Raw genomic sequence first — 7,649 nt, 5'->3', positions numbered from 1 at the left:
GGGGAGACAAAAGAAAGGGCCGGGGGCCATGGTTTGGGAGGGGGCACTATAGATATAAAATAGAAAGGCTGTCACACTGCAAACAATAGATATCAAGGGATGGTCAAATTTATGCAATATTCCTGGTACGGCTTTGTGATCTCATAGCTCTTCTAGTAGTCATTTTTTAAGCACAGTTGTAAAAAATACATTTGTCCGGTTGCTTATTATTAGAAATTAAATTTTTTGTTTTAATTCAATAGCTCTTAAATAAGAGGAGTTATGATTGAAAAGATTTCAATTTGTAAAGATTTTTTTTTTGGGGGGGGGAGTTTTCATAATATACTTTGAGAGCTATTGTGACTTGTAAAATTCATACACTGTTTTCGTGTGTAAACAGAAAAAAATATAGGATACATTTCTCGACTTTGTACGCTTATAATATTTTTCTTTTTAGCTTTTCATATTCTCAAATTTTCAAACATTTAGTGGCAGGATTTTGAACATTTAATATCAGATCCTTTCAATTATTAAAAATCAAAACATCCTAGTTTTCTAATGTAGGCAATTTTACTGAAGAACAAGATAGGTTTGTGCAGCAATCTTTTAAAAATAGTCATAATTATTGTTAATCTATGTAGATATATTTATTTTTAATCTATGTAGATATATTTATTTTTAATCTATGTAGATATAATTATTTTAATCTATGTAGATATATTTATTTTTAATCTATGTAGATATATTTATTTTTAATCTATGTAGATATATATTTATTTTTATGTAAAATGTCAAGCTTTTAATGGCACAATTCAAATAGTTTTTTTGGTTGACCTTTACTCTATTTGATAAAAAAATAAAATAAAAATTTTATTTTTTTCTGTAGAAAATATCTATCTTTTCAATATAAACTAAAACACATTTTGATAACAATTTCTTAAGAAATAGAAATAGGTCTAACCCAAAAAGTTTATCTCTTTCGACTACTTTTAATCATATTCACTCCTGTATGCCGAGTCCAATTAGCGCCTGATCCAATCAGGGTTCAGTCATGTGTTTGTTGTCTATTCTTAACCAATAGAAATAGTATGGATGTAACATCTATCTTTCTTTCTCATTATTCAATCAGAGTTATGAATCCTTCAATCCACGTCAAACTAAAGTAAAATGCAATACGATTGATAACTTATATATTTTTATCATAACTGAAGAGCTATTGGGAAGAACAAAAATGTTTTGAATTTATAATATGTAACCGAATATATTAGCTTTATTTACACTTGTGCGTAAAATCAGAACTAGAGGATCAACGATGTCACAAAGCTGTAACAGTAATGTCGATTGAAATTGACGTTCTCCTTCTGGTTAGTTTGCAGTGAATCGGCGATATCAGCAAATGGAAATATTTACTTCTACTGAAGCTATAGTACAGTGTATTGTATTCAAACTTTAACAATTACGCAAAATGAGTGTGGTCTATGTGTGGGATCTGGTTCAAGCAGAAAGATTTCTATAATAATGTTTCTCACCTCCCCCTTTCCATTGATCCACTCTTATTGGCTGTTGAAGGTGTCGGATTTGACACCAGGCATCTCTCTGATTGGATGTAAGGTGTAGTATCTCACACCATACTCCTCTCTGATTGGCTGCAAGGTGTCTGATCTGACACCTAGCTGCTCTCTGATTGGCTGAGAGGTGTGAGATCTCACGCCAACTCCTTCTCTCATTGGAGGAATTGATTTGATTTCACACTAAATTCTTGCTGGTTGGATAACTGTATTCTTCACAGTTTAATAGTTTAAATATGCATAAATATGGTTTGAAGAGCTTCTCGCAATTATATTTTTAATCTTTTAAATCTCACAGTTTCATATTTTCTTGAGTTTATGGGATTTCCTCAACGTATACCATAATAATTTCATCACGATTTATTTTTTAGAGAGTTTTATTTAAGATTTTGCAAATTTTTTTGCATATTTGAAATGGCATGGTCAAGGGCTTTTCAAAAATGTATAATTTTTCATTTTTTGGAAAAATTTTTACTATATAACTGGATTTTGCGATAAAAAATTCAATTTTTGCAAAGTTGCAATTTTTTGTGCAGATTATAAAAGTAGAGCACAAGAGCTTTCCAATGATGTATCATTTGTCATATTTGGACATCAAACATGGGATTCAGAGGGGGGGTCAAATTGACCCCCCCCAGCATATCCTTGTTTTCAAGTACCCCAGCAGAGATAGGGTTAAAATATAGATACACAATTTAGATTTGTAAAAACTAAAAATAAACTTATTAAATTAAAAGGTCCAATTTTTTAAAGCGATTTTTTTAAATTTTGCAGTGTTCAAATATTCTTTCTATGAAATAATTGGATTTCCAAACTACTGGCAAACAACATCAAACACACAAAATGATACTTAAATGTTGTCTTCATTTTTCACAGTTTTAAGGGTCCCACTCTATCTGATCTAAATCTGTTCAATTGTTACAATTAATCTATTATTGTTGTTTTTTTCAACATATATTTAAGAATTGTTCTGATTTTCAGAGCTACCCTTTTCTTACCCATCGTGGCCAGAAAGACAGGATGGGGGGGGGATAAGGGAAAGATAAGGGGAGGGGGGTAATCTTGTAGAATGATTCTAACTGGTTTACTGCTTGTTTCAGGTCACTGAGTTTTTGTAAGCCTAGTTCCTCATGCTGCACTGGTATACTGTGCTACCAGATGACACTTACATTTCTCAACCAATCCCACACAATTCCATAAATGGACAACAAACATACACACACACACACCCCCACTCACATACACTTACACGTCAAGGGAGAACAAAGCCAGCGCCCACATTGGGCGTACCCTTGGGTATAAACAAGGTGATGATATGAGCACGTTTAAAATACATTATATACTAGCTGAAGTGCCCGGCGTTGCACAGGGTGCTCATAGTTATTTCCGCCGTTTACCCTGAACGCTTGGTCTTAAATTACGATCTAAGTTATTTTTAACCTATAAAACCCACTCAACATAGAATTTCAAACCTTCCCGTTGTTCTCCCGAGTTCCCCAACTAAAATTTGGGGTATATCGGTCCAGGTATTCAAGAGTTATGATCGGAAATACATACAAACAAACAAAAAACAGAGATTACTATTACTACTGAATTGATAAGATAAAGTAATTTGGATTTTAGATCAATAGATATAGTAATGGTATATATATATAGAATATAGTAATGGTATATATATAAAAAGAATGAAAACGTTTTGAAATTTATATCATACGTCTCAAGTCTGCTATTTATAATCTTAAATTAGAGTGCACTATCTAGGTTAAGATCTATCTAGAATCAACGATGAATAATCTAGGATCTAGGATATGAGATGCAGAATCTAGGATCTAGGATTAAAGATAACAAATCTAGGATCAAAGATGAATAATCTTGGATCTTGGATCTAAGATGCAGAATCTAGGATCTAGGATCGAAATAAAGAATCTGGGATCTAGGATCAAAGATGAAGAATCTAGGATCTAGGAGTAGAAATGAAGAATCTAGGATCTAGGATCAAAGATGAAGAATCTAGGATCTAGGAGTAGAAATGAAGAATCTAGGATCTAGGATCAAAAATGAAGAATCTAGGATCTAGGATCAAAGATGAAGAATCTAGGATCAAGGATCAAAATAAAGAATCTGGGATCTAGGATCAAAGATGAAGAATCTAGAATATAGGATCAAAGATGAAGAATCTAGGATATAGAATTAAAGATGAAGAATCTAGGATCAAGGATCAAAATAAAGAATCTGGGATCTAGGATCAAAGATGAAGAATCTAGGATATTGGATCAAAGATGAAGAATCTAGGATCTAGGACCAAAAATGACGAATCTGGGATCTAGGATCAAAGATGAAGAATCTAGAATCTAGGATCAAAGATGAAGAATCTGGGATCTAGGAGCAAAATTGAAGAATCTAGGATCTAGGAGTAGAAATGAAGAATCTAGGATCTAGGATCAAAAATGAAGAATCTAGGATCTAGGAGTAGAAATGAAGAATCTAGGATCTAGGATCAAAAATGAAGAATCTAGGATNGGGGGGGGGGGGGGTAGGATACAATCTGGGATGATATAGAGGGAGGATACGTAGAATTAACTTATAGCTGTATCCATCCTGTTTCACCTAAATCAAGCAGAGCCTTCCTAGCCCTTACATGTATCATTTTTTACAATACAAAAATATAAAGGATTGAAAGTAAAATGGAGAGGGGGGAGGGAGATTAGCCTGGATATGAGGGGGGATGCTTTTACCACGCCGCCCCCCCCCTCTCACTGAAATGAAAGAAAGGACAAACTAAACCAGAAAAGGAGAAAAGGAGGTAAAGCAAGAGTAAACGTTTAAGAATTGACAGGAAAATATTACCACAGAATTTAGGGAGGGGGGGGGGGGGAAAGACCCCCCAAATAGATACAATTAGCCCATCTTGCGTCATTCGGGGTCAACCCCCTCCCCCCCTCTCAACCGTTTAATATTGTAAACCAATACAAAGAAAACATGTTCCGTGAACTATTGGAACTGGATCAGCTGCTACAATTGCTAGAAATACACAAAATACTCTCGGCAGAAAAATCAATAAATCCTGAAAACTAAATTTCAAAACCGTCTCCCAAACTACGAAATTTAAAAAGAATTGAGTCTAATTTTATTTCTCTCATTACAACACAAAAAGTTATTTTATATGATCTATTCTTTTGAATTATTACATGGAAAGAATAACATACGCTCTATATCCTTTCCAAAATCTCGGTTAAGTAGTTTTTATTTACACTTGACTAAAATACGATTATAGGCTTTTATGTTTTACTGTCCTTTACCGACATACAGACTATTATGATGCAGAATTACTTATTATTAAAATAGTTGTTTCATAAAAATGCTAAATTTAAATGACTCTATTTAAAATTTATTTTCAATTAGATATATCAACACCTCCTGAAAATAATTTTTTCGTTTTTACATGCAGATATTTCAAGAAAAAACTTTTTGGGTGAAAAAATATACCCCCCCCCCCTCCACCCTTCCTATCTTCTTACTGAATTATTGAATGTGCTGTTTAAACACATTTTTCTGCTAAAAATAAGTTATATCATGATAAGCAAATAAATGATGCATGCAATTTTACAACTAGTATCAGATATCTATCATTATCTGTCAAATTTGCAGGAAAAAACGTGCAAAATGGATAAATTTGCAACAACTGTGATATTTTTACAAAATTTTCCGCCCTTCATCTTCCTCTTTATATCTATCTGTCTTTCATCAGTTCTTGTTAATTAGAATATTTTATGTGCAAACACATTAGCAATCAGATGCTACAGTATGTTTCAAAACAAGTTTATTCTCCGATCAGATCAGATTCACAACAGTACCTTTAAACTGTTGTCTAAGCAAAAACAATCTATTTGATAAAAAGATTGATTTCAATTGTAGTTTCTCTATAAAAGTAATTAATGTAGATGCAAGAAGGATGAAGATATAATAAAGGGTACTGCTGTGAATTCGACGTGTAACCTTTAAATGTTGGGTTAGGGTAACTTCGAATAAGAACTCCGCTTTGATTACAGTGTAGAGTAATTGTACCCACGTTGAAATATTCGGGTTGAAATCATACCTCAATCGTTATAGGGTAGAGATCGATTAAGGGCTTAATAGATAGCCAATGCCTGTGTCCCTGTGTGGAATTTAGAGCCAAAGTAATAGTTTGTCTATTAGCTATGCTTGTGTCCCTGTGTGTCATATAAGAGGTGAAGTAATAGCTTGTCTGATAGCTATGCTTGTGTCCCTGTGTGGCATTTAGAGCCGAGGTAATAGCTTGTCTGATAGCTACACTTGTGTCCCTGTGTGGCATTTAGAGCCGAAGAAATAGCTTGTTTGATAGCTACGCTTGTGTCCTTGTGTGTCATTTAGAGCCGAAGTAATAGTTTGTTTGAAAGCTACGCTTGTGTCCCTGATGTGGCATTTAGAGCAAAAGTAATAGCTTGTCTGAAAGCTATGCTTGTGTCCCTGTGTGGCATTTAGAGCAAAAGTTTTAGCTGTTTAATAGCTACGCTTGTGTCCCTGTGTGGCATTTAGAGCCTGATTTATAGCTGCTTGATAGCTAAGCTTGTGTCCCTGTGTGGCATTTAGAGCCATGAGGTTTGTGGCCTGCAGTTGACTTGAATGCGGACTGGTTTTGCCTGAACTGATACAGTTTGGGACAAAGTTATAATAGTACGGCATTCACTACATATGCATACACTGAAAGGTATTATGCTCTATGCGAAAATTTATAGACTTTAAGCAATTTTTCATTTTCAAAATTCAACTTAGTGTTCAAATCTTGATAAATGATAAATTTTATTTAACAAATTAGTCGAATAATGGTACAAAGTTGAATTTGACTCCGGTGCTACAACACATTTTGTTAGATAAAAATTTAGCATTGTTTAGAGTCTATTCATTTTCGCATAGAGCATAATCTTTCAGTGCATGCATGTAGTAAACCGCTGACCAATTTGCTTTTTTCCCCCACCCTGGTTTTACTAAACATATCTATCAAAATCTGACGGAGGTCTATGTAAATCTATTTCCCCCGTGTGTGTGTGTCTAAGACTGGGATCAAATATGTCAAGATTTAAACATGAAATATAGATCAAGTATTTAAGCTCAGGATATATATTTGTAAAGGATATAACGCAAAGAGAGGGGAGGGGAGAGGTAAAAGGACAGAATATCATCAAATTTAGATTTTAATTTAAGGGACAGGGATAATCTGGAAATGCAACTTTATGAAAAGAAAAACTTTTCCCCCGTTCCCCCCGTTTCCCCAATTTCCCCAGTTTCCCCCGTTTCCCCTCCCGATCGCAACACTCGGCCCCTATGACCTACAACCCTGCAAACTAGACAGAGGGAGGAAGTCAAATTTATGCAACAGGACGGGTACAACTTTGTGACCTCGTAGCTCCTCGCCTCTAGTTTTAATTTTATGCACAAGTGTGAGAAAAAGAAAATTTATTTTGTTACTTTCTAGAAATTTAAAACTTTTGTTCGTCCCAAATAGTTCTTCAATAAGAGAAGTTATGATTAAAAACATAATTACATTCAGTGTGTTAGCCATCAAATTAAGCTTTGCACATTATTTCTAATTTGAAAACTCATCTTATTATTATGGAAAATATGAAGGGGAAATATATAGAGTTGATCGAGGAAGGGGGAAGGGAGGAATGGGGGTGGGTGGGGGTTAATTAATTGAATCTTTAATATTTGCAAATGCATGTATAAAACCAAGGGAAAACATTTGCATGGTTTTCATCAAGTTTAGATTTTAATAATGTGATATAATGAAATGGTTGTGGCTCGGTCCTATTTAGCAAAAGTGCAACAAATTTTAATTTAATATTTTTAATTTTACCATATCATGCGCTTTATAATTAAATCTGAAATAGGAATATATTATTAAAACCTACTTTATATTAAAGCAAATGTAAAAGGTAATAATGTTACTGTTCAAATGTCAAGATAAAATAAAATTATTCTACCGAACTTTATAAAGCTAAATACCGAAACACAGAACTTTTCCAAAAAATCTCCAAAGTTTCCCGAACAAAATATCCGCAAAAAATTGTGTTAATTCAATTT

The sequence above is a fragment of the Eurytemora carolleeae genome, unplaced genomic scaffold (genome assembly GCF_000591075.1).
Source record: "Eurytemora carolleeae unplaced genomic scaffold, Eaff_2.0 scaffold420, whole genome shotgun sequence".
In the NCBI taxonomy this organism is placed as follows: domain Eukaryota; kingdom Metazoa; phylum Arthropoda; class Copepoda; order Calanoida; family Temoridae; genus Eurytemora; species Eurytemora carolleeae.
The sequence above is the reverse complement of the archived record's forward strand: the minus strand, read 5'-3'. Positions refer to the sequence as shown.